Source organism: Microtus pennsylvanicus, chromosome 8 (assembly GCF_037038515.1).
Source record: "Microtus pennsylvanicus isolate mMicPen1 chromosome 8, mMicPen1.hap1, whole genome shotgun sequence".
NCBI classification, from domain to species: domain Eukaryota; kingdom Metazoa; phylum Chordata; class Mammalia; order Rodentia; family Cricetidae; genus Microtus; species Microtus pennsylvanicus.
In genome coordinates, this window is record NC_134586.1 from 102,459,020 (window position 1) to 102,481,826 (window position 22,807).

General features: G+C 50.0%; 1 protein-coding gene across 36 annotated transcripts in view; it reads left to right on the forward strand.

Moving 5' to 3' along the window:
- The window catches only part of Myt1l (myelin transcription factor 1 like), a 407,676-nt gene that overhangs the window by 37,046 nt on the left and 347,823 nt on the right, over nt 1-22,807 (forward strand). For all 36 annotated transcript variants that reach the window (XM_075984142.1, XM_075984156.1, XM_075984147.1 and 33 more), the window contains exon 2: nt 647-731. The gene's annotated coding sequence lies outside the window, so the exon portion shown is untranslated. The remainder of the gene's footprint in view (nt 1-646; nt 732-22,807) is intronic.

Genomic DNA, 22,807 nt, shown 5'->3' on the forward strand with positions numbered 1-22,807 from the left:
TGCAAAAAGTTGAATTAATCTGCCGCAGGAACTGTCCTGTCCTTTCCTCACACAGTCCAGAGTTTCATGTGTGCCTAGAACACAAGACAAAGCAGAAGCTTCCTCCCTCCTCCCAGGTTGCTTTGCTTCTATTTTTCCAATTGTCTGTTATTCTTTTCAAAGAGGTGGTCCTGGCGTGGCCTTAGGTATGCAAGCTGATTCTGGGGCCCTAGGGTCGTCTACCCTCTGCAGCAGGTGCTGCATCTGTCTTGCTGTCTTGACACAATCACCTCCTAACCCGTGTCCAGCACTAGGGCGCCAAGCCTCTGACTCCTGTCCCTGTGTTGGTGGCCTCTCAAGGAGGCCAGAGACCCAGGCCTGACCTGGGTTCTTTCGCTTTAGCAGAGAATGCGCTGTTGTAATGAGGGCACAGGCAGAAGGACCTCCCAAACCATTGTGCCTTTATTGTTTAAAGTACCATGCCTTCAACAAAGGGAGCTGGAGAGCCTGCCCCTGCAACAGTGCCCGGATGAGCTGTGCAGGCAGCTGTAGTGCAGAGTCTCCCCTCGCCTGCTGAGATGGACTAAGTTGCCAGGAAGCTGGCCATGCTCAATGACTCATACACAGGATGTCCGGTCACCATGTTCTCTTCTTCTCTCCTGCACAGGGGTCACAGAGAGGCTGCTGCTGAGGTCCAGGTGTGCAGTTCTCCGCTGGGCTTTGTGTTGACAACTGAGGAATCACGGATGGTGGTAAGTTCAATCTGATAGAAATGCGTGGTTTCGTTAGGTGTGCGTGAACTCCTGCAGAACTCCGTACATGGTACAGCCATGGCCATGTTCAGATGAGGCCGGTTGAGTCAACTTCTTTCCCACCAATCTTTGTGTTTGATACTTTGATGCTTATGGGTCTTCTAACTCAGAGCCACTCCTATTCTCATACCTTCCATTGTGTCTCAACTCAAGTGTCTGTCCTGCCTGATCAATACCTTCTCCAGACACCAAGTCCATTGTATCCATTCACACCCAAAGCCCAGTTTGGTCCCACGGCCCCCTGTTTCCACAAGGTTACATCTTTGGCAGCCTTGTGTCTGACTTGCCTCATCTTGAGATGGAAGCATACTGATTGTCTGGCCTGTAAGGTGGGAGCGTGTGAAGTTCTCCTGTTGTCCTGACATCCCATAGTGACTCCGTGGTGGATAGCTGGGGCCTCTGGGATTCTGCCTTCTTCACTAAGCCTGAGGATGAAAATGCACAGCACTGTTCTTATCAGTGAGACTCACTTACTTCTCATCAAAGTTGTGAGAAGGGAAGAGACCTTTCAGTCTCTCAGGCTTGAAAAGCTTTTTGTTTACTACACAATTCATTTTTAATTTTTCAAAAATCATACTCGTTGAGAGAGTTGTGTCTTCACTTTCCCTTTCTTTGGAGACCTCTGTCGTCCACAGTTGTCCTTTGAATAGTGCTGTTTACATTGATACCAAATTGCTAGAGAGACAGTCTTTTAAAAATGATTTTCTTTACATGATTAATATACACACAATAGAAAAATTAGATATTAAAATGATTTAAACAATAAAGCACTGAGAACCTCAGTTCAGTTGTAATTACCATTAACACTAGTTTAGAATTACATGCATAATTTTATATTATTATTAGTGATTACATGTGTAATTTTATATCGAGCTATGTCATTCTATACGTTTTCTTCTTTACTTCCCATGTCTTTCTGTATTAATAAATGCATTTCTAAAATAATTTTTCCATGGTGCACAATATCCATTCTGAGATTTCATCATGTTTTGCTCTGTGACCGTTTCTCAAACCAAACAAGACAAAAGTCTTGGCTGCTTATTCCCATCTCTGTTTCATCTAGTAGACCCGTCCTTCTCGGATACCCATGTAAGCCACTCCTCTTCTTCTTCCTGGTTGCTCATGTTCAGTGATTAAATGATGGCAGTGCTCTGCACATGTGACCAGATGTTTCCCACAATACTCCGTGCAATGGTCACACTCGGGAGCAGCCCTGGAATACAGGGAAAGTACATGCTGCCGTGAGCTTCAGCTCATCGTCCAAGGGCTCAGGTGTCTGCCAGAGCCTGCAGGAGTCCTACAGCATCATGCCAACAAAAGCAAACAGATAAGGGGGTTGAAAACAGTGGAGCCTCCTGTGCCACTGTGACTTGAAGTGCGGATGAGGTGACATGACCCAGTGACTCTCCTGATGCCCATCTTGGGGGCTGGGAGAGGGGACCAATGCCCTGAGGAGTACTTCAGAGTGTGGCAAGAAGCAATCCTCATGGACATTACAGGTAGAGGGGGCTGTGATGAGGAAGGACAATTTAGAAAAGAGGAGGCTCTGCTGGCTGCCTGAAGCCACTGCCTGGTGTCTTGTCTGTCTTACTTTTCTTTGACTCTGCTTAAAAGGACACCTCACTTTTAACTTCCTACTGCCTCCCTGTTTTCCTTTTATGGAACACATATATACTCTAGCCAGGAGACATTAGGTTAGTATATCACATTTATCCTAAAACTTAAAGCCATAGCTATTGTAGATCTCTTCACTATATTACAGAATATGATGTAGATTTTTGGGTACTGTTCATTGCCCTTACCCTGCTTGTGTTTAAGGATAAAATCTACATGCTTGAAGTTGCTTTTGCAACATTTCAGGATACAATGATATGATTTCTGGAATTTACTTCCACGAGGATGTGGTTCTAGAATATGATGTATAGCCACATGTGGCTTTGGTCAGCTGACACTACTGGTGCTCATCAAAGCGTTTGTGGGGCTGATTGTTTTTCAGTCTATATATGTGTTTCTTCAAAGTTTTTCATATGAAAACATTTTAGTGACTGAGAAATCATGTGGTCATAACAGAAACATCTGTTGGCACCAGGTGATGCAGGAAAACCTGGTCTTCTACATAGGAATCTGGGATCAGTGTCCTCTCTGAGACTCAGTTTCCCCATCTATCAAATTAATCTGGAGACCACAAGGTTGTACGGAGCATGCAGGAGTTGATGTGTGTAACATGTTGTATGTACACACGGTAGGTCCACATCACATACAAACCACAGATGAACTACATATGGCTGCTATCTTGCCTCTGATACAGGTGGGGACCTGTGTGTTCACTTTCTCTCTCTTGGGCTAATTTATTTTACATTTTAAAGTCAAATGAAGAATTAAACTAACAAAGAACTTGCTTCCATGTGCTATGTTGGACAGATGTCTAGTGGTATTTTGAAAAATTAATTTTCTATTTTGTATTTTAAAAACAACTTATTGAGGATAAATTAGGGATTTTCTCCCCAAACCATGATGTTTGGGTTGAATGATCAGTCACAGCACTGCCTTGTTCTCTTAAACATTTGTCTTTAATTGTTATTAATTTCTTCTTGCAAAGAACATAACTCTACTTTTTATGATTATGCTGTGAACTCGTTCTTAACCCTTTTATAATCTAAGAATGGTAGTAATATGCTCATTCCTTTATTATTATTATCATTATTATTATTATTATTATTACTAGTCTTTCACATACTATTAAAACTCTCTCAGCTATTCTGCGAATGGGGCCAGAATTGGGAATTTACCAGTTACGCCCCTAAAAAGTGAACAGCTTCTTCCTGTTCACTCATCAGCAAAGCGAAGGTTTGAGAAGCTGCCAGTGCCTACAGGAGCGGCACCTGAGTGTTTCCGGCTCCTCTCCCTTTCAGATATAAGGTCACGTTTACAGGTTATGAAGCTGCTATCCTTTCTGCTGCAGAAGACAGACAAACAACAAAACAAAAGAAAACAGTTTTCCCAAGGGCCACCTTTGAGAACTGCTGTGCTGACATCATTACCAGGTGTGGAGGATACCAGCCAATGAATCAGAATGTAGCGTACGAGATAAAGACAAAATGCAGATCGTGAATGCTGTGTGCCTCGCTAAGCCCCAGAACTCTAGAGAGGCTTGCTGATCTTGACGGACAGTCCAGGGAGGGTGTGGGTTAAACAAGCTTTGTTTCTTGAACTGGTAGAAAGAGCAGTCAGGTGGAAGGAGGGAGGAAGAATAAGGGCAGCATAGGAGCCGAAAGCCACGTCTCTGTGAGCTGAGGTAGTGTGGAGGTGGAATTCAGTCCCCTCAAAGTTCTGGTTCTCAGGTCAGCAGCTAAGGCTACACTTAGGGAAAACACAGCAGTCCTAGGGGCTTGAGGACCATGGTGATGGCAAGGTGTCTGGGAAGAAGCAGAGGAGCAGACATTACCAGGCAGTGGTGTCTCTACCCCGACGTGATTGTCTTCCGGAGCTTTCATTCTTGAATTCGTCAGATTGTCTCTCCATCGTTGTAAAAAGACTTTATTAATTAGCAGCTGCCATATCTGTAAAATTCAAGCTCTGCCTTATCTGTGTCGCGGCAGCTGAATGGCTCTGATAGGAAGAACAGGGGGCCGCACATGGGCACCTGCAACTTGGACCTCGCTCTGCCATGGTGGTGGTACGTGGGAAATGCATGACAGATGCAGTAGGCAGGTGCTCTCAGAGGAGGTGTGTGGGGAGACGAGTCACGTGCCCTGTATGCTCTGTGCCTGATAGACAATGGTTACAGCAGACTCTGATGAACAGGAACAGTTGTCGTTCTGTTCCTGTTAGGCTGCGTTCCCTCTCAGCACATGTGCTCAGTGTCTGTGGTGCGCTGTGGTGTGGGAAGCCCCTCTGAACAGGAAACACCACCGTTAAGTCAAGCACAGTCTGTCACAGCCGTGGATAGGCAGGGCAGTCAGTGAGGACAGGATCGTTTAGCGTGGCTTTGAAGGACAAGATGCTGGGAGTGCAGGCAGAGAGGGGTGGCTAAGACCTTCCCTTGACTTGGAAGCAAGGGGAACAAACGGAACAGGAATTGTGCTGTTATGTGACAATCGGTCCAGAAGGACGGGCTGATAGGAGGCCATGGGGAGTATGTCTGCGTCAGATTTGCGGAAATTCGTCTAACAGGCATTTGGAAAGCAAGGGAAGTGGAAACTGTCTATAGTGAGAACAAAGAGAAGGCCCTGGAGGGCAGGGAGGACAGATAGATTCTGATGCTCGAATCTTGTAAACACCAGCAGGCTAAAGTAGCTTGGTCCCTACTATGACCTCAAGGATGCCACACCCCCTCCCCAAGCTTTGCGATTCTTACCTCAACTACATCCACATAGCTCTTTACTGGGGTGCTGGACTTTGGGGTGTTCGGTTAGTGGACTCTCAGCAGAAGCAACCACAATGCAGAAGCCAGGGGTACGGCTCCGCAAATCCACTGTCTAGACCGGCTCAGCTGCACCTGCATGCGATAATGCACACACTTACACCTGCATAGCCACCTGCCTTTGAGCATCCTGCTCAGTCCTCCTTTAAGACAGAGCTCAAGTTCACTATGGTGACATGCATGTGTTCCTGGAGCTGCTGTCCTGTGTGGAACAGCAACTCCCCAACTGCTCTTTATCCAAAACTGTAGTGCTTCTATGGGGTAGCTTTCCTGTCCCCGTTCCTAGCCCTGAGCTTGCCAGGTGTTTCTTAGGAGGGGTTCTGGGGATCTCAGGGGGTGACCCCTGGGCCTAGCCATGCCTAGCATCATCACCCCCTTGTGGGAAACTCTTCTGAAGCATTCTCATGCATCTGTGCGTTCCATCTCTCAGTGGATAGGCAGGACGATGTGAGAGCTGGCAGGAGAGGAGGCTTCAGCAAGATCTACATGTATGGCAGGCCAGCATGGTAGCATCCTTAGCACTCATGCGGTCCGTGCACCTGCGCTGGTGGTGCTGATATTGACTGTTTCTTAAAAAAAATGCTTTAATTACACGAGACCTCCTTTCTCAGACTATTCCCCCCTAGTGAAAGAAATTACTTTGGAAACAAAAAATAAATAAATAAATAATTGAGCTCAGCTTTCCGGGAACAAAATGCATCCAAGTCTGAAAATAGAAACCAGGACCTTTCACACGGTAATTAAGGGTGGCCCTTTCCCTGTTCTAGGGTTTTAGAAGAAAAATGAATTCATTTTGAAAATAAATTCCAGTGACACGTGAGTACTTAAAATTCAATAGGCTCCTCCCCTCCCCCCTTTCCTTTCTTGGTCTTACCTTAGGCTTGCCTTCCTCCTTTTCGTTTGCACAGAGAAAGATCTATATTTGAGTCCCAGGCTTTTGTGCTCATTCCATAATCACGTGGTTAGTGTTCTAGTATGTCTTGATACCGTTTACGTTTGTTGTTGTTACATTTGGTGTGTGCATGCGTGTGTGTGTGTGTGTGTGTGCGCGTGCGTGCGTGCGTGTGCGTGCGTGCGTGTGCGTGCGTGTGCGTGCATGCCTGCTGCAGGGCATGCCTGTGGAGGCTGGAGGTCAGTTTGCAAAAATCAGTTGTCTCCCTGCTACCACGTGGGTCCTAGGGTCAGGCTTGGCTGCAATTGTCTTTATCCCCTAAACCATCAGGCCAGCTCCATTTTTTTCAAAAAACTTTCTGAGAGGCAAAATATTTAAACCACCAGCAAGAATGCCTTCTGATTTCCAACCATAGGAGTGGGTGGATGGAAAGTTTTGTTATATAATTCTCACCTCCTGGTGCTCACAGAGCAGTGACACCGTTGTCTCTTCCAGGTTTGTTTTCCCTGCTTATAACCCAGATTCCCTCCCTCCGCAGGCTAGCTGTAGTGCTCAGAACCACTTGCTCCACAGCTCTGCAGATGCCTATGGCCGCTGCCCTGGGCAGGCGCATTCGGAGCATCCCTGTGTAGCTCTGGGGGCTGATGTGCAGTGTTTCTGCCTCTTCTAGGAACGCACTCTATGCCAGTGTGTGGGCAAGGACCAATCCTTAGGGGACCACTTCCTAGTGAGGAGCAGCATCATAATCCTTCTTATACATACATTTTATTTAATCCATATGTCTTCATGCTCAAGTAAGTGTTCATTGCAGAGTGAATGCAACCTGGTCAGAGGCTTCTGGTTTCTACTACACTATCCACGCTGGGCCCTCACTGGGACTCTCTTAGATATTCAGTTGTTACTGTGTGGTGGAGATCCTGCAGCTTTGGGTTTGCAGGCTGGTCCCTTCATGCATTCCCACAGATCATAGACTGGGTGGATGTTGGGGTGGGCCAACTCATAACCCTGGTTCTGGGCCTGGGTGGTTGCAAGGGTTTTGTCAGTCAGACAGCTCTTCCCTGTCTTCACCACCAGGGTGAGCTCCCCAGCACGGAGAGCACAAAGCAGGCTCGGTTCTTCTGCTTTCTCATCCTAGGGGTCTGCTCTCCCACACCTGCGCCTTGTCTGGGCAACACAGTTGGGTTATCCTGAAGGCCTGTATCCCAAGTGCTGGAGTTGGTGGGGGCTAGATATAGCTCTCCTGCTCTTAGGACCTCAGGGCCAACTCTCCCACCTGCCACAGGCAGTGAGAGTCTGGGTGGGGGGGGCATTTTTCTCCACCCACAATACCACATGGCAGATGAGGGTTGGGGCCAGATCTGCCATGCTCACATTCTTGGGGCAATTCACCCCGCCACTCCCCCGCCCCAGCTCCCATCAATAGGGTGAGCTCTACTGTTCGGCCCAGGTGAGGTGCAGGGTTCACTTTCCCGAGTGCCGCAGCTGTAAGGGGGGAGGGTCAGCTCCCTCACCCACCACAGATGGCAGGGGTGAGGGGAGGAGGGCATCTATCCCTCACCCTCACCATGACATGGCAGACAAAGGAGGTGTGATCAGCTAACCCACTCTCTAAACCTCAGGACCAGATCACCCTTGCCTCTGCCAACAGGGTCAGCTCTAGTGTTCTGTCCAGGCAAGGAGCACATACATACATTTTAAAAGCTGGAAAATTCTATCCTTGGGTTCTGTAGGAATAGGAGGGACTGTAAGTTCCCACAGAGCTGAACCACCCATGTCATGCCTTGCCTCTATATACAAAGTTTATTTGTCAATAGTAACTGCCTGTTTTTAATACCTGTCTTTTTGTTGGCTATTGAACTCTTTTTTAATGACTGGACATTATCAGTCTTGTTTATTCCTTTGCTTGAAAAAAAATAATAATCATAAAGCTTGTATCCCAAACTCTAAGTGTAGAGCGAAAAGAGAACCCAGCGCTTGCCTCTAAAAAAAAACACATTTTAGCAGATGCATTTCGAGAGGGCGCATCAAGTGCACGCATTAATTAATGCACGCGATCTGAGACCGTTTAGAATGAAGTAGGCCAGAGGGAGTGTGCCGTGGGGGTCAGGTGGGAGAGGTGCCCTGGGAAAAAGCCTACCTGACAGAGATAGAGTTCAGGAGAAAAATAAAACAGTGAGCCTCGGAGGCCTGGGGTTGACCAGGTGTCCCAGACAGCTTTGTGGAGATCTGAGGAGATCTGAGTGGGAAAAGAAGTCAGGCCAAGGTCCTGAGGCAAGCCAGTATCTGTAATATTCCAGAAACCAGGGAGCAGAATAGAAGGAGCTGCAGGAGAGGTGAAAAACGCAATAGGGGCAGCAGTTGGCACAGTTTCCCCAGTGTCCTCAAATGGGTGGGTGTAGGCTGTGAGCAGCAGGGAGAGGCAAGTCCCTAGAAGGCCTAGAACCTACGGTGATCTATGGAATGGGCTATTTGAGAGGCTCCCCTGGCTGCAGGTAGGGAGGGAATAGATAAGGAGTAAGAACTAGAGGGAAACAGACAGAACTGTAGCCCCAGAGACAGTGAGCTTCTACACAAGGGTGGAAGTAGATAAGGACAGACATGGTGGGAGCAGTCCAGGTGATGGTGGGAGCAGTCCAGGTGATGGTGGGAGCAGTCCAGGTGATGGTGGGAGCACTCCACTTCAGATGATGGTGGGAGCAGTCCAGGTGATGGTGGGAGCAGTCCAGGTGATGGTGGGAGCAGTCCAGGTGATGGTGGGAGCAGTCCAGGTGATGGTGGGAGCAGTCCACTTCAGATGATGGTGGGAGCAGTCCAGGTGATGGTGGGAGCAGTCCAGGTGATGGTGGGAGCAGTCCAGGTGATGGTGGGAGCAGTCCAGGTGATGGTGGGAGCAGTCCACTTCAGATGATGGTGGGAGCAGTCCAGATGATGGTGGGAGCAGTCCAGGTGATGGTGGGAGCAGTCCAGGTGATGGTGGGAGCAGTCCAGGTGATGGTGGGAGCAGTCCAGGTGATGGTGGGAGCAGTCCAGGTGATAGTGGGAGCAGTCCACTTCAGATGATGGTGGGAGCAGTCCAGGTGATGGTGGGAGCAGTCCAGGTGATGGTGGGAGCAGTCCAGGTGATGGTGGGAGCAGTCCAGGTGATGGTGGGAGCAGTCCACTTAAGATGATGGTGGGAGCAGTCCACTTCAGATGATGGTGGGAGCAGTCCAGATGATGGTGGGAGCAGTCCAGGTGATGGTGGGAGCAGTCCAGGTGATGGTGGGAGCAGTCCAGGTGATGGTGGGAGCAGTCCAGGTGATGGTGGGAGCAGTCCACTTCAGATGATGGTGGGAGCAGTCCAGATGATGGTGGGAGCAGTCCAGATGATGGTGGGAGCAGTCCAGGTGATGGTGGGAGCAGTCCAGGTGATGGTGGGAGCAGTCCAGGTGATGGTGGGAGCAGTCCAGGTGATGGTGGGAGCAGTCCACTTCAGATGATGGTGGGAGCAGTCCAGATGATGGTGGGAGCAGTCCAGGTGATGGTGGGAGCAGTCCAGGTGATGGTGGGAGCAGTCCAGGTGATGGTGGGAGCAGTCCAGGTGATGGTGGGAGCAGTCCACTTCAGATGATGGTGGGAGCAGTCCAGATGATGGTGGGAGCAGTCCAGGTGACGGTGGGAGCAGTCCAGGTGATGGTGGGAGCACTCCACTTCAGATGATGGTGGGAGCAGTCCAGATGATGGTGGGAGCAGTCCAGGTGATGGTGGGAGCAGTCCAGGAGATGGTGGGAGCAGTCCAGATGATGGTGGGAGCAGTCCAGGTGATGGTGGGAGCAGTCCAGGTGATGGTGGGAGCAGTCCAGGTGATGGTGGGAGCAGTCCAGGTGATGGTGGGAGCAGTCCACTTCAGATGATGGTGGGAGCAGTCCAGATGATGGTGGGAGCAGTCCAGGTGATGGTGGGAGCAGTCCAGGTGATGGTGGGAGCAGTCCAGATGATGGTGGGAGCAGTCCACTTCAGATGATGGTGGGAGCAGTCCAGATGATGGTGGGAGCAGTCCAGGTGATGGTGGGAGCAGTCCACTTCAGATGATGGTGGGAGCAGTCCAGATGATGGTGGGAGCAGTCCAGGTGATGGTGGGAGCACTCCACTTCAGATGATGGTGGGAGCAGTCCAGGTGATGGTGGGAGCAGTCCAGATGATGGTGGGAGCACTCCACTTCAGATGATGGTGGGAGCAGTCCAGATGATGGTGGGAGCAGTCCAGGTGATGGTGGGAGCACTCCACTTCAGATGATGGTGGGAGCAGTCCAGGTGATGGTGGGAGCAGTTCAGGTGATGGTGGGAGCACTCCACTTCAGATGATGGTGGGAGCAGTCCAGGTGATGGTGGGAGCAGTCCAGATGATGGTGGGAGCAGTCCAGATGATGGTGGGAGCAGTCCAGGTGATGGTGGGAGCAGTCCAGGTGATGGTGGGAGCAGTCCACTTCAGATGATGGTGGGAGCAGTCCAGATGATGGTGGGAGCAGTCCAGGTGATGGTGGGAGCAGTCCAGGTGATGGTGGGAGCAGTCCAGGTGATGGTGGGAGCAGTCCAGGTGATGGTGGGAGCAGTCCAGGTGATGGTGGGAGCAGTCCAGGTGATGGTGGGAGCAGTCCACTTCAGATGATGGTGGGAGCAGTCCAGATGATGGTGGGAGCAGTCCAGGTGATGGTGGGAGCAGTCCAGGTGATGGTGGGAGCAGTCCAGGTGATGGTGGGAGCAGTCCAGGTGATGGTGGGAGCAGTCCACTTCAGATGATGGTGGGAGCAGTCCAGATGATGGTGGGAGCAGTCCAGGTGACGGTGGGAGCAGTCCAGGTGATGGTGGGAGCACTCCACTTCAGATGATGGTGGGAGCAGTCCAGATGATGGTGGGAGCAGTCCAGGTGATGGTGGGAGCACTCCACTTCAGATGATGGTGGGAGCACTCCACTTCAGATGATGGTGGGAGCAGTCCAGGTGATGGTGGGAGCAGTCCAGGTGATGGTGGGAGCAGTCCAGGTGATGGTGGGAGCAGTCCAGGTGATGGTGGGAGCAGTCCACTTCAGATGATGGTGGGAGCAGTCCAGATGATGGTGGGAGCAGTCCAGGTGATGGTGGGAGCAGTCCAGGTGATGGTGGGAGCAGTCCAGGTGATGGTGGGAGCAGTCCAGGTGATGGTGGGAGCAGTCCACTTCAGATGATGGTGGGAGCAGTCCAGATGATGGTGGGAGCAGTCCAGGTGACGGTGGGAGCAGTCCAGGTGATGGTGGGAGCACTCCACTTCAGATGATGGTGGGAGCAGTCCAGATGATGGTGGGAGCAGTCCAGGTGATGGTGGGAGCAGTCCAGGAGATGGTGGGAGCAGTCCAGATGATGGTGGGAGCAGTCCAGGTGATGGTGGGAGCAGTCCAGGTGATGGTGGGAGCAGTCCAGGTGATGGTGGGAGCAGTCCAGGTGATGGTGGGAGCAGTCCACTTCAGATGATGGTGGGAGCAGTCCAGATGATGGTGGGAGCAGTCCAGGTGATGGTGGGAGCAGTCCAGGTGATGGTGGGAGCAGTCCAGATGATGGTGGGAGCAGTCCACTTCAGATGATGGTGGGAGCAGTCCAGATGATGGTGGGAGCAGTCCAGGTGATGGTGGGAGCAGTCCACTTCAGATGATGGTGGGAGCAGTCCAGATGATGGTGGGAGCAGTCCAGGTGATGGTGGGAGCACTCCACTTCAGATGATGGTGGGAGCAGTCCAGGTGATGGTGGGAGCAGTCCAGATGATGGTGGGAGCACTCCACTTCAGATGATGGTGGGAGCAGTCCAGATGATGGTGGGAGCAGTCCAGGTGATGGTGGGAGCACTCCACTTCAGATGATGGTGGGAGCAGTCCAGGTGATGGTGGGAGCAGTTCAGGTGATGGTGGGAGCACTCCACTTCAGATGATGGTGGGAGCAGTCCAGGTGATGGTGGGAGCAGTCCAGATGATGGTGGGAGCAGTCCAGATGATGGTGGGAGCAGTCCAGGTGATGGTGGGAGCAGTCCAGGTGATGGTGGGAGCAGTCCACTTCAGATGATGGTGGGAGCAGTCCAGATGATGGTGGGAGCAGTCCAGGTGATGGTGGGAGCAGTCCAGGTGATGGTGGGAGCAGTCCAGGTGATGGTGGGAGCAGTCCAGGTGATGGTGGGAGCAGTCCAGGTGATGGTGGGAGCAGTCCAGGTGATGGTGGGAGCAGTCCACTTCAGATGATGGTGGGAGCAGTCCAGATGATGGTGGGAGCAGTCCAGGTGATGGTGGGAGCAGTCCAGGTGATGGTGGGAGCAGTCCAGGTGATGGTGGGAGCAGTCCAGGTGATGGTGGGAGCAGTCCACTTCAGATGATGGTGGGAGCAGTCCAGATGATGGTGGGAGCAGTCCAGGTGACGGTGGGAGCAGTCCAGGTGATGGTGGGAGCACTCCACTTCAGATGATGGTGGGAGCACTCCACTTCAGATGATGGTGGGAGCAGTCCAGGTGATGGTGGGAGCAGTCCAGGTGATGGTGGGAGCAGTCCAGGTGATGGTGGGAGCAGTCCAGGTGATGGTGGGAGCAGTCCACTTCAGATGATGGTGGGAGCAGTCCAGATGATGGTGGGAGCAGTCCAGGTGATGGTGGGAGCAGTCCAGGTGATGGTGGGAGCAGTCCAGATGATGGTGGGAGCAGTCCACTTCAGATGATGGTGGGAGCAGTCCAGATGATGGTGGGAGCAGTCCAGGTGATGGTGGGAGCAGTCCACTTCAGATGATGGTGGGAGCAGTCCAGATGATGGTGGGAGCAGTCCAGGTGATGGTGGGAGCACTCCACTTCAGATGATGGTGGGAGCAGTCCAGGTGATGGTGGGAGCAGTCCAGATGATGGTGGGAGCACTCCACTTCAGATGATGGTGGGAGCAGTCCAGATGATGGTGGGAGCAGTCCAGGTGATGGTGGGAGCACTCCACTTCAGATGATGGTGGGAGCACTCCACTTCAGATGATGGTGGGAGCAGTCCAGGTGATGGTGGGAGCAGTCCAGATGATGGTGGGAGCAGTCCAGATGATGGTGGGAGCACTCCACTTCAGATGATGGTGGGAGCAGTCCAGGTGATGGTGGGAGCAGTCCACTTCAGATGATGGTGGGAGCAGTCCAGATGATGGTGGGAGCAGTCCAGGTGATGGTGGGAGCAGTCCAGGTGATGGTGGGAGCAGTCCAGGTGATGGTGGGAGCAGTCCAGGTGATGGTGGGAGCAGTCCACTTCAGATGATGGTGGGAGCAGTCCAGATGATGGTGGGAGCAGTCCAGGTGACGGTGGGAGCAGTCCAGGTGATGGTGGGAGCACTCCACTTCAGATGATGGTGGGAGCAGTCCAGATGATGGTGGGAGCAGTCCAGGTGATGGTGGGAGCACTCCACTTCAGATGATGGTGGGAGCACTCCACTTCAGATGATGGTGGGAGCAGTCCAGGTGATGGTGGGAGCAGTCCAGGTGATGGTGGGAGCAGTCCAGGTGATGGTGGGAGCAGTCCAGGTGATGGTGGGAGCAGTCCACTTCAGATGATGGTGGGAGCAGTCCAGATGATGGTGGGAGCAGTCCAGGTGATGGTGGGAGCAGTCCAGGTGATGGTGGGAGCAGTCCAGATGATGGTGGGAGCAGTCCACTTCAGATGATGGTGGGAGCAGTCCAGATGATGGTGGGAGCAGTCCAGGTGATGGTGGGAGCAGTCCACTTCAGATGATGGTGGGAGCAGTCCAGATGATGGTGGGAGCAGTCCAGGTGATGGTGGGAGCACTCCACTTCAGATGATGGTGGGAGCAGTCCAGGTGATGGTGGGAGCAGTCCAGATGATGGTGGGAGCACTCCACTTCAGATGATGGTGGGAGCAGTCCAGATGATGGTGGGAGCAGTCCAGGTGATGGTGGTAGCACTCCACTTCAGATGATGGTGGGAGCACTCCACTTCAGATGATGGTGGGAGCAGTCCAGGTGATGGTGGGAGCAGTCCAGGTGATGGTGGGAGCAGTCCACTTCAGATGATGGTGGGAGCAGTCCAGATGATGGTGGGAGCAGTCCACTTCAGATGATGGTGGGAGCAGTCCAGGTGATGGTGGGAGCAGTCCAGGTGATGGTGGGAGCAGTCCAGGTGATGGTGGGAGCAGTCCACTTCAGATGATGGTGGGAGCAGTCCAGATTATGGTGGGAGCAGTCCAGGTGATGGTGGGAGCAGTCCAGGTGATGGTGGGAGCAGTCCAGGTGATGGTGGGAGCAGTCCAGGTGATGGTGGGAGCAGTCCAGGTGATGGTGGGAGCAGTCCACTTCAGATGATGGTGGGAGCAGTCCAGATGATGGTGGGAGCAGTCCAGGTGATGGTGGGAGCAGTCCAGGTGATGGTGGGAGCAGTCCAGGTGATGGTGGGAGCAGTCCACTTCAGATGATGGTGGGAGCAGTCCAGATGATGGTGGGAGCAGTCCAGGTGATGGTGGGAGCAGTCCACTTCAGATGATGGTGGGAGCAGTCCAGATGATGGTGGGAGCAGTCCAGGTGATGGTGGGAGCACTCCACTTCAGATGATGGTGGGAGCAGTCCAGGTGATGGTGGGAGCAGTCCAGGTGATGGTGGGAGCAGTCCAGATGATGGTGGGAGCACTCCACTTCAGATGATGGTGGGAGCAGTCCAGGTGATGGTGGGAGCAGTCCAGGTGATGGTGGGAGCACTCCACTTCAGATGATGGTGGGAGCAGTCCAGGTGATGGTGGGAGCAGTCCAGGTGATGGTGGGAGCACTCCACTTCAGATGATGGTGGGAGCAGTCCAGGTGATGGTGGGAGCACTCCACTTCAGATGATGGTGGGAGCAGTCCAGGTGATGGTGGGAGCAGTCCAGATGATGGTGGGAGCAGTCCAGATGATGATGGGAGCACTCCACTTCAGATGATGGTGGGAGCAGTCCAGGTGATGGTGGGAGCAGTCCAGGTGATGGTGGGAGCAGTCCAGGTGATGGTGGGAGCAGTCCAGGTGATTGTGGGAGCAGTCCAGGTGATGGTGGGAGCAGTCCACTTCAGATGATGGTGGGAGCAGTCTACTTCAGATGATGGTGGGAGCAGTCCAGATGATGGTGGGAGCAGTCCAGGTGATGGTGGCTTTACTGGATGGCTCTCCCAGTGGTTGAGGAGTCAAGACGAAAAGATGGAACCTGCTTGCTAAGAGGCAGTGGACTGGAGGAGGAACAACTTGCAGAAGGCGTATGAAGCAAGACAAGCCCACCCAGGTGAGTCTAATGTAGTTGACAGAGATGCTGTAGATAGCCATAAATGTGACATTCAGAAAATACTGGTGGTACAGACTGGGATTTTTGAACAACCAAATAAAGACTCAGTGTTGAGTTCTCAGAGATGGTAGGGGTCCAAACGTCATATCAGACTAGCTAGGAGGAGTCGGCAGGATGTCAGGGATGGAAAGAGGATCTTCAGACAGGGGTCAAGGTGTGAGTGTATTATTTCAGCTACCTCAGATTCCAACAGAGTGCCCAGCCTGAAATGGTTGTACCTGGGACAAAACTGGCACTGCCCACAGTGGTGACTGTGGAGGCTCCAATGGGAATAGCCCGAATAGGGAAGGGTGTAGCTGGATTGGCCTCAAGGAATGGAGCAACTTTCCTGATGTGTCTTCCCCAGTTTCCATTGCTGTGATTAAACACCACGAGCCAAAGCAAGTTGGGGAACAAGGGGCTTGTTTTAGGTCACAACTTTCAGGTCATATTCCTTCACTAAGAGATGGTCAAGGAAAGGACTCAAAGCAGGGACTCAGAAGCAAGAGCTGAACTAGAAACCACGGGAGAACATTGCTTACTGGCTTGCTCTTTGGCTTTATCAGCCTGCTTTCTTATGCTATACAGGATCACCTTCCCTGGCGGTACCTCCATAGGCTGGGCTCTTCAACATCAATCGTTAATATAGAACGTGCCTAATAGACTGTCTATAGGCTAATCTTACAGAGGTATTTTCTCAAGTGAGATTCCCTCTCCCCAGATATATTTGTAGGGGACAAAGGTGATGAATTAGGGTCCTGAGGAGAAGGGAGCTCAGATCTGGGGGCCAAGATGGGCAGAGAAATGTGGCCGAAGGGAAATAGTGTGTCTAGCACTAGTAGTGACAGGGTTGAGCTATCACCTCGGCCATGTGTCCGACAGCGGGAGAACAGGCCAGGAGCCACATAGGTGCAAGAACATGCAGGCACAGGTCTATTTCAGAGCGTTGGGCACAGAAACTCCAGACAAGGAGACCAAGAGGCAAGGTGCCTGCTAGCTTGGAGTGTAAGGGAATAGAGCCTCGTCCTCTTGGCACAGAGCAAGAAGAGGTAGCAAGAAGAAGAAACCTTATGCACAGTGTTTCCAGAAGGAAGCCACAGTTCAGGGCAGGGCAGTCAGCAGAACATGTGAACAATGTTGCTGTGATGGTTCCTGGGTCTCCAAGGTGCGGGAGGCTAGGCCATGTCAGGACAGGTGGATAGCAGGCTCATAGCAGAGGAATACTTTACAGTAAAGTCCAGGGAGCAGGTTCTCTGAACATCTGTAGCTTCACTGGGGCTCATGGGCATTTGTGAAGCCAGAAACTGACCAAGCCAAGTGTGATGGTTTCTTGCGGCTGCCACCTTGGCTGGACTGAGAGACACTGAAGAGATCAGTAAGGTAATTCTCCACACAGAAGATTGAGAAGTGGTGGAAACTGGGAGGCAGAGCCTGGCTGGGGGAAGTAGGTCACTTGTCATGTGTCCTTGAGGGTTTTCGTCTTGCCAAGCACTGTTCTGTTATGGCTTTGCTCTACTTCCTGTCTTCTATGACAGACTCAAAGTCCTTTTTTCACAGCAAGGAGAAAAGTAATTCACACCCGTGACTTTGCAAAAATTTGCCACACACAGTGTGTCCCCATGTGTCACAGAAGCTTTTTGCAATCTCAGAATTTCTCTGAAATCTGACACCACCTCTGGCAGAGCTATCCAAGCATGCCAGGGGCTAAAAGGGCCACACTGCAGCTGACTTGTGTGTCCCCCAATGCTGCCTGTGGAGAAGTTGTCACACTCTACTGTGACTACCTTGGCAATTAGCCTGGAGATGGAGCATGACCCAGCTGGTTCTCCCCCAAGGTGAGGCCACACAGCCGGCACCATCTGTAAGTCATGCATGGAAATCACCAAGGTTCAGATCACCTCATGCCTGGGTTTTGGCCTTTTGCCCTCCAGACTTGGGAGGGAATAATTTCCAGTCTTAAACCCCAGTCTTAGTTTTTTGCTGTATGAGCTCCAGAAGGCAGAACAGAATCAAAGGCCCCAGTGGTGTGGGTCAGGGTGATCAATGCATGTAGCTTCCTGGAACTCTCCACAAGTTCATACACACACAGCCTACGAGCAAACCGAGGCATGAAGAATCTAGGAGCTAGCAAGATAATGGTTTTTATTCACTGGTTACCTAAATTCAATCCTTGGAGGACCATGAAAAGGTTGTCATCTAACCTCCGCAGTGTGCCATGGCGTGTATGCATACGATCTCTGTGTGTAGGTATGTGTGTGACCTCTCCCTGCCTCTCAGCCTTTCTCTTTCGTCTCTCTCTCCCTCTCTGCCTGTCCTCCTCTCTGTCTGTTCTTCCATCCCTCCCTATCTCCTTCTCTCCTAATCCATGTTTCTCTGTCTCTCTCTTACTCTCCCTTTTTTCTGTTTGTCTTTCTCCCTCTCTTTGTCTCTCTTCTCTCTTTCTGCTTCTTTCTCTGTCTGTTGTTCTTTCTCTTTGTCTCTCTTACTCTCTCTTTCTCTGTCCATCTGTCTGTCTGTCTCTCTCTCACACACACACACATATAATACATACATAAATTTAATAAAATATATGAAATTAAGTAACATTTGAATAAAAGAGATGACTTCCTGGTGTTGGGAGGAGATGGAGCCCTTTAGCCTGTCCCATGCATACCACTGTTGGTGAGCATGAACCTCCCTCCTCTCATGCAGTAATTGACCGCTACAGTGAGCAGATGGAGAGCTCCATGGAACCAGGCTCAGTGTGCTCTGTCTGGGTGTCCGACAGTTTTACTTGGGGCTTCCTTAAAATGCTAAATTTAAAACCCTGCATTCTTGGCACAGTGTTCGCTTGTGACCTGGTATAAACGGTTGAGACAAAACCAAGAAATGCCACCTATGATCAGCTCACTACACATCAAAACCCTTCACATAAGGCATAATGCACGGAGGGCAGGGATCCACAAACATGCATTTATATGCGCGGCGTCAGCTTGTAAGGCAGGAGATGCCAACGCACACGCACTCTCATGCAGTCTTGCAAAGAGGAGCCTGGGTGGCTGAGGAGCCTTTCCCACCTGGCCAGACCACAAGAGTTGCCACGTGTGCCAGAAGAGGGGCTAAAGCAGCCATGGGGACTGTCCAGGAAGGGTGAGACTTAAACAGTGGCAGGTGTTACTAACTCTGACAGGAGTGAAGCAATGGACAGGACAAGGGTGTTGGGCTTACTCCCAGCAACATCTGCATCCTCATACTGACCCAGAAGCACGAGGTGTCAGACCAAACTGGGTTAGGGATTCCGAGGAACCCAGGGCCATGATTCACTTTCTTTAGGGTGGGGAAGCCAGGGCATCCAGGACCAGCCTGTACTTTCTCTATTAAGTGCTTTTGCATAATTGCGTACTGTCCTCTGTGTCCTTCTGTGACGACACTTAAAGATCACCTGGCTAAGCTGAGTCTCAATTAAGGAGATTGGCTGTAATTTTTTTTCCTATGTCTGCTTGTCATCTCTTGGGCAAACTTCAAGTTAGACTCAGATCTATGACTCGCTGGCACATCCTTTCTATCCATTCCTCTTTCTGACATGTGGTAGAGACTCAGGCAGAGGTAAAAAGAACCAACAGTGTTGCATGACCGACTGTCCAGGAGGCTATGATGACACTAGATTCAGACATTGTCTGCTGAGTTGGTCCGCTCAGGATGCTCCAAAGAGTACTGTGTCTCAGGACTACTTCATTCTCACGGTTCCAGAGACCAAATCCAAGGATAAGACCCCAGAAGTCTTCATGTCTGGATAAAGCTCTGTGTTAGTTTTCAGGTACCCACTGTTTTGTGTGCTCCCCTCCTCCTAAAGAGTAGCCACTCTCACCCTGGGATTCAGTTATTGTCATCCAATTGTCATTGCACAGGGGCAATTGCACAGGAGAAGCAAACTGAACTCTAACCCTCAGCCCATGACACAAGTGGACATGTGTACCCACATACATAGAGTACAAACCTATCTATGTTTGCAGGGTATAAAGATGTATGGATGTGTACACATGATTTATAGTATTATATTGAAAGTTCTAAATGCCCGTGGAGATGGAGAAGAGAAGTATTATGATTCTGGCATAGCGAGATATAATTCAGGTTGAGTGGCTCCACAAAGACTACCCTGATGAAAGTGAGCTCGGTGGGATCCTGCCGTTTGATTAGAGCAAGGCCTTCCAGGCACAAGGTAATATGAGGATCCTTTCTTCCAAAATCAAAGCAGAAACCACAGGTATTACTCAGTCTCCTGGGATTTCGGGGAGATACAAAGGCAGGGTGGTGAGTATGTGGCTGAGATGCTGAAGAGCCATGAATGCTAGCTCTGCTGAAAGGTGGTGAGTGTGGCCCGGGTTAACAGAGATCTCGAGGATGGCTCTCTCTGCCTCAGCAGTGACTCTCCATGGCAGTTCAGAGGCAAAGCAGCTAGAGATAATCTTCAGAGCAAATTAGATGAGATTAGGTGTGTTCAGGGAGATATGGCCGTGGAGCCAGGAGGAAATTAGATCTACTAGCATATGCCAGTCTCGACTGTCTTCCTTAATGTTTCCATCTGATAAGAGATGACGGACTCAGGCCTTGTTTGGAAGGGAGGAGACTGGGAGAAACCATGCTGCTGCTATGGGTGACATTTATTTTGCTTTAGCGTATACATGGTCTAAAACACCTCAACTGAAATTTTTTTTTTTTTTTTGGTTTTTCGAGACAGGGTTTCTCTGTAGCTTTGGTGCCTGTCCTGGAACTAGCTCTTGTAGACCAGGCTGGCCTCGAACTCCCAGAAATCAGCCTGCCTCTGCCTCCCTCAACTGAACTTTTAAAGTACGGATGGAGGATGCTTGGTACGGATGGAGGATGCTTGGTATGTGTGGGGATGAAGGCGTGCACCAGGTGGCATGCGGAGACCAGAGGACAGCATTGGGTGTTACCCTTAAGAATTCCATCCACCTTTTTTGAGTAGGGTCTTTCATTGGCTTGAAGTTTTCTAGCTCGGCCAGACTGGTTGATGGGAAAGTCCCAGAAAGTCTCCTGTTTCTGCCTTCCCAGCTCTGCAGTTGTGAGCATACTTCGATGCCCAGCGTTTTACAAAGGGTCCTGGGGCCAAATTCATGAACTCATGCTTGTAAGGCAAGAGCTTTACCAACTGAGTTATTGTTTCAGCCCCTTATACGGGGTTTCTGAAAATGTGTATTTTCCATAGGCACATAATGGTATCCTTGTGGAGACTGTTCTAGACTAGCGCCTCTGACCCTCAGTCCAGCACACATCATACCAAAGAGCTCAGCTAGTAAGCGTCTCCCCATCCTCCGTAGCATTCAAGTACCTCGAGGAATAATACCACTGAAGAGAGACTTGTATGAGATGAACCAAGGCAGGAGTTGATCCAAATGTCATTTCTCTCTGCCTTGAAGATGGCTGTTTGCTTTTTTCTCCTTCCCTGCAGATTTATTGCACAATTATATTTTACTTAGGCTAATAATTAAATGAGTCTGAATTCCCTGAGCATATAATGCTTGATTTGGGGCAAGGGTGTTGTTAAGTCACTGCGAGGGGAAGCCAGCGAGGATTAACAACTCACGCATGTGAACTTAAAAGCAGGAAACGCATCCGCACAAGCAGATTGTTACCTGTGCATGGGATGTGATTTCTGGTAGCTTTTCCCAAGTGAAGCTGATTAGCGTTATTTGGTTTGTCAATTTGTTTGTACCATGAAGGCTAACACACACTTTCTCCAAGTCGTTTGCTATTAATATGGAAAGACCATGCTGGTTATGGCACTAGCTGATTTTTGTAAGAAATTCCATGGATAATTTTTATAAACTGTAGTTTATTCTAATGCCATATGTTTTGATTTTAAAATAAAAAGTATACAATGCACACATAAAAAAATCAGTGTATCAGCCGGGTGGTGGTGGCACACAACTTTAATCCCAGTAGGCAGAGACAGGAGGATCTCTGTGAGTTCATGGCCAGCCTGGCCTACAGAGTGAGTTTCAGGACAGCCAGGGATATACAGGAAAAACCCTGTCTTGAAAAACAGAAAACAATAAAAAATAATCAACATCTTTATATCTTGTCACACAAAGGAAAACAGTTTCTCCTACACTAGGAAAAGGACTTGCTTATACACAACTAAGATAGAATCTCTTACTTGGCTGGGCGGTGGTGGCGCACACCTTTAATCCCAGCACTCGGGAGGCAGAGGCAGAAAGATCTCTGTGAGTTTGAGGCCAGCCTGGTCTACAAAGGGAGTTCCAGGACAGGCTCCAAAGCTACAGAGAAACCCTGTCTCAAAAAAAACAAAAAAAAAAAGAATCTCTTACTTGATAATATTACAGGTTGTATTTCAATTGAAAATTCCTAACTCAGCTTCCTGGTCTTTCTTTTTTCTTATCTGATAAAACCTCCATAAGAAATTGTCCAGTTAAGGTTCTCCGGGTTAATAATGACTATACTCTTTGCTCTGACTATTTTCCCCTCTCAAATTACTGTATTATTTTTCTTTTTATTACCATTTATTAATTGAACAAATTATGTGTTTTGTTATATTTTTCAGACGTGTATGACATACTTTTATCTTGAATCCCCATTGCCATAGCTGGTTCCCCACTCCTTTTCCTCACTCCTCTTCCCCCTTCTCTACCTCTAAGCCTTCCTTCTATTTTCATACACTATCTTTACTGTTTTCTTCCACCCTACCTATTATTGTTGCACACACACATATACATGCAAATATATAAGCACCGCCTGATGAACACTTAATATTACTCATATGCATATTTTTTTTTTTAGAAATGACCACTTGGTGTTGAAAAATAACTCTAAGGCACATCACTAGGAAAGACTAAATCTCCCTTTCTCAGAAGTCATTAATTGCCTGTAGTTCTTTATCAAGAGCTGGGGGCCTTGTGAGATTTTCCCCACCCATATTAGCACATCCACTGGTGTTGGAATTACTCACGTCTTGTTTTGGTGAATGCATTATTATCATGGGCACAGCCTCCCTGTCCTATATAGGAGACACAGTCCCTTAGCAGGCATCCTGGTCCTTATCCTATGTTTGCTCCAATCTTTCTATCTATTCTTCATGTTTCTAGAACAGGATACCACAAAGCTCAGTTACTCTCGGTATTCTGATCAGTTAGGATTTTCTGGGATGTATCTCTCTGCTGGATAAAAACACTTTTTTGGTGATGGGTGAGGACTACATTTACCTGTGGGTATAAGGATAAGTGGGTAAGTATCTGAGTGGATTAGGAATTAGACTGGTTTAAGAACATTACAGTAGTAGGTTCTTCTCTAAGTTTCATGGGTACACCAACCACAGGTAACTGTACCAACTTACAGGTACTGTAAGCCTAGCCAACTGTAAACTTTATGAGTGTGTGG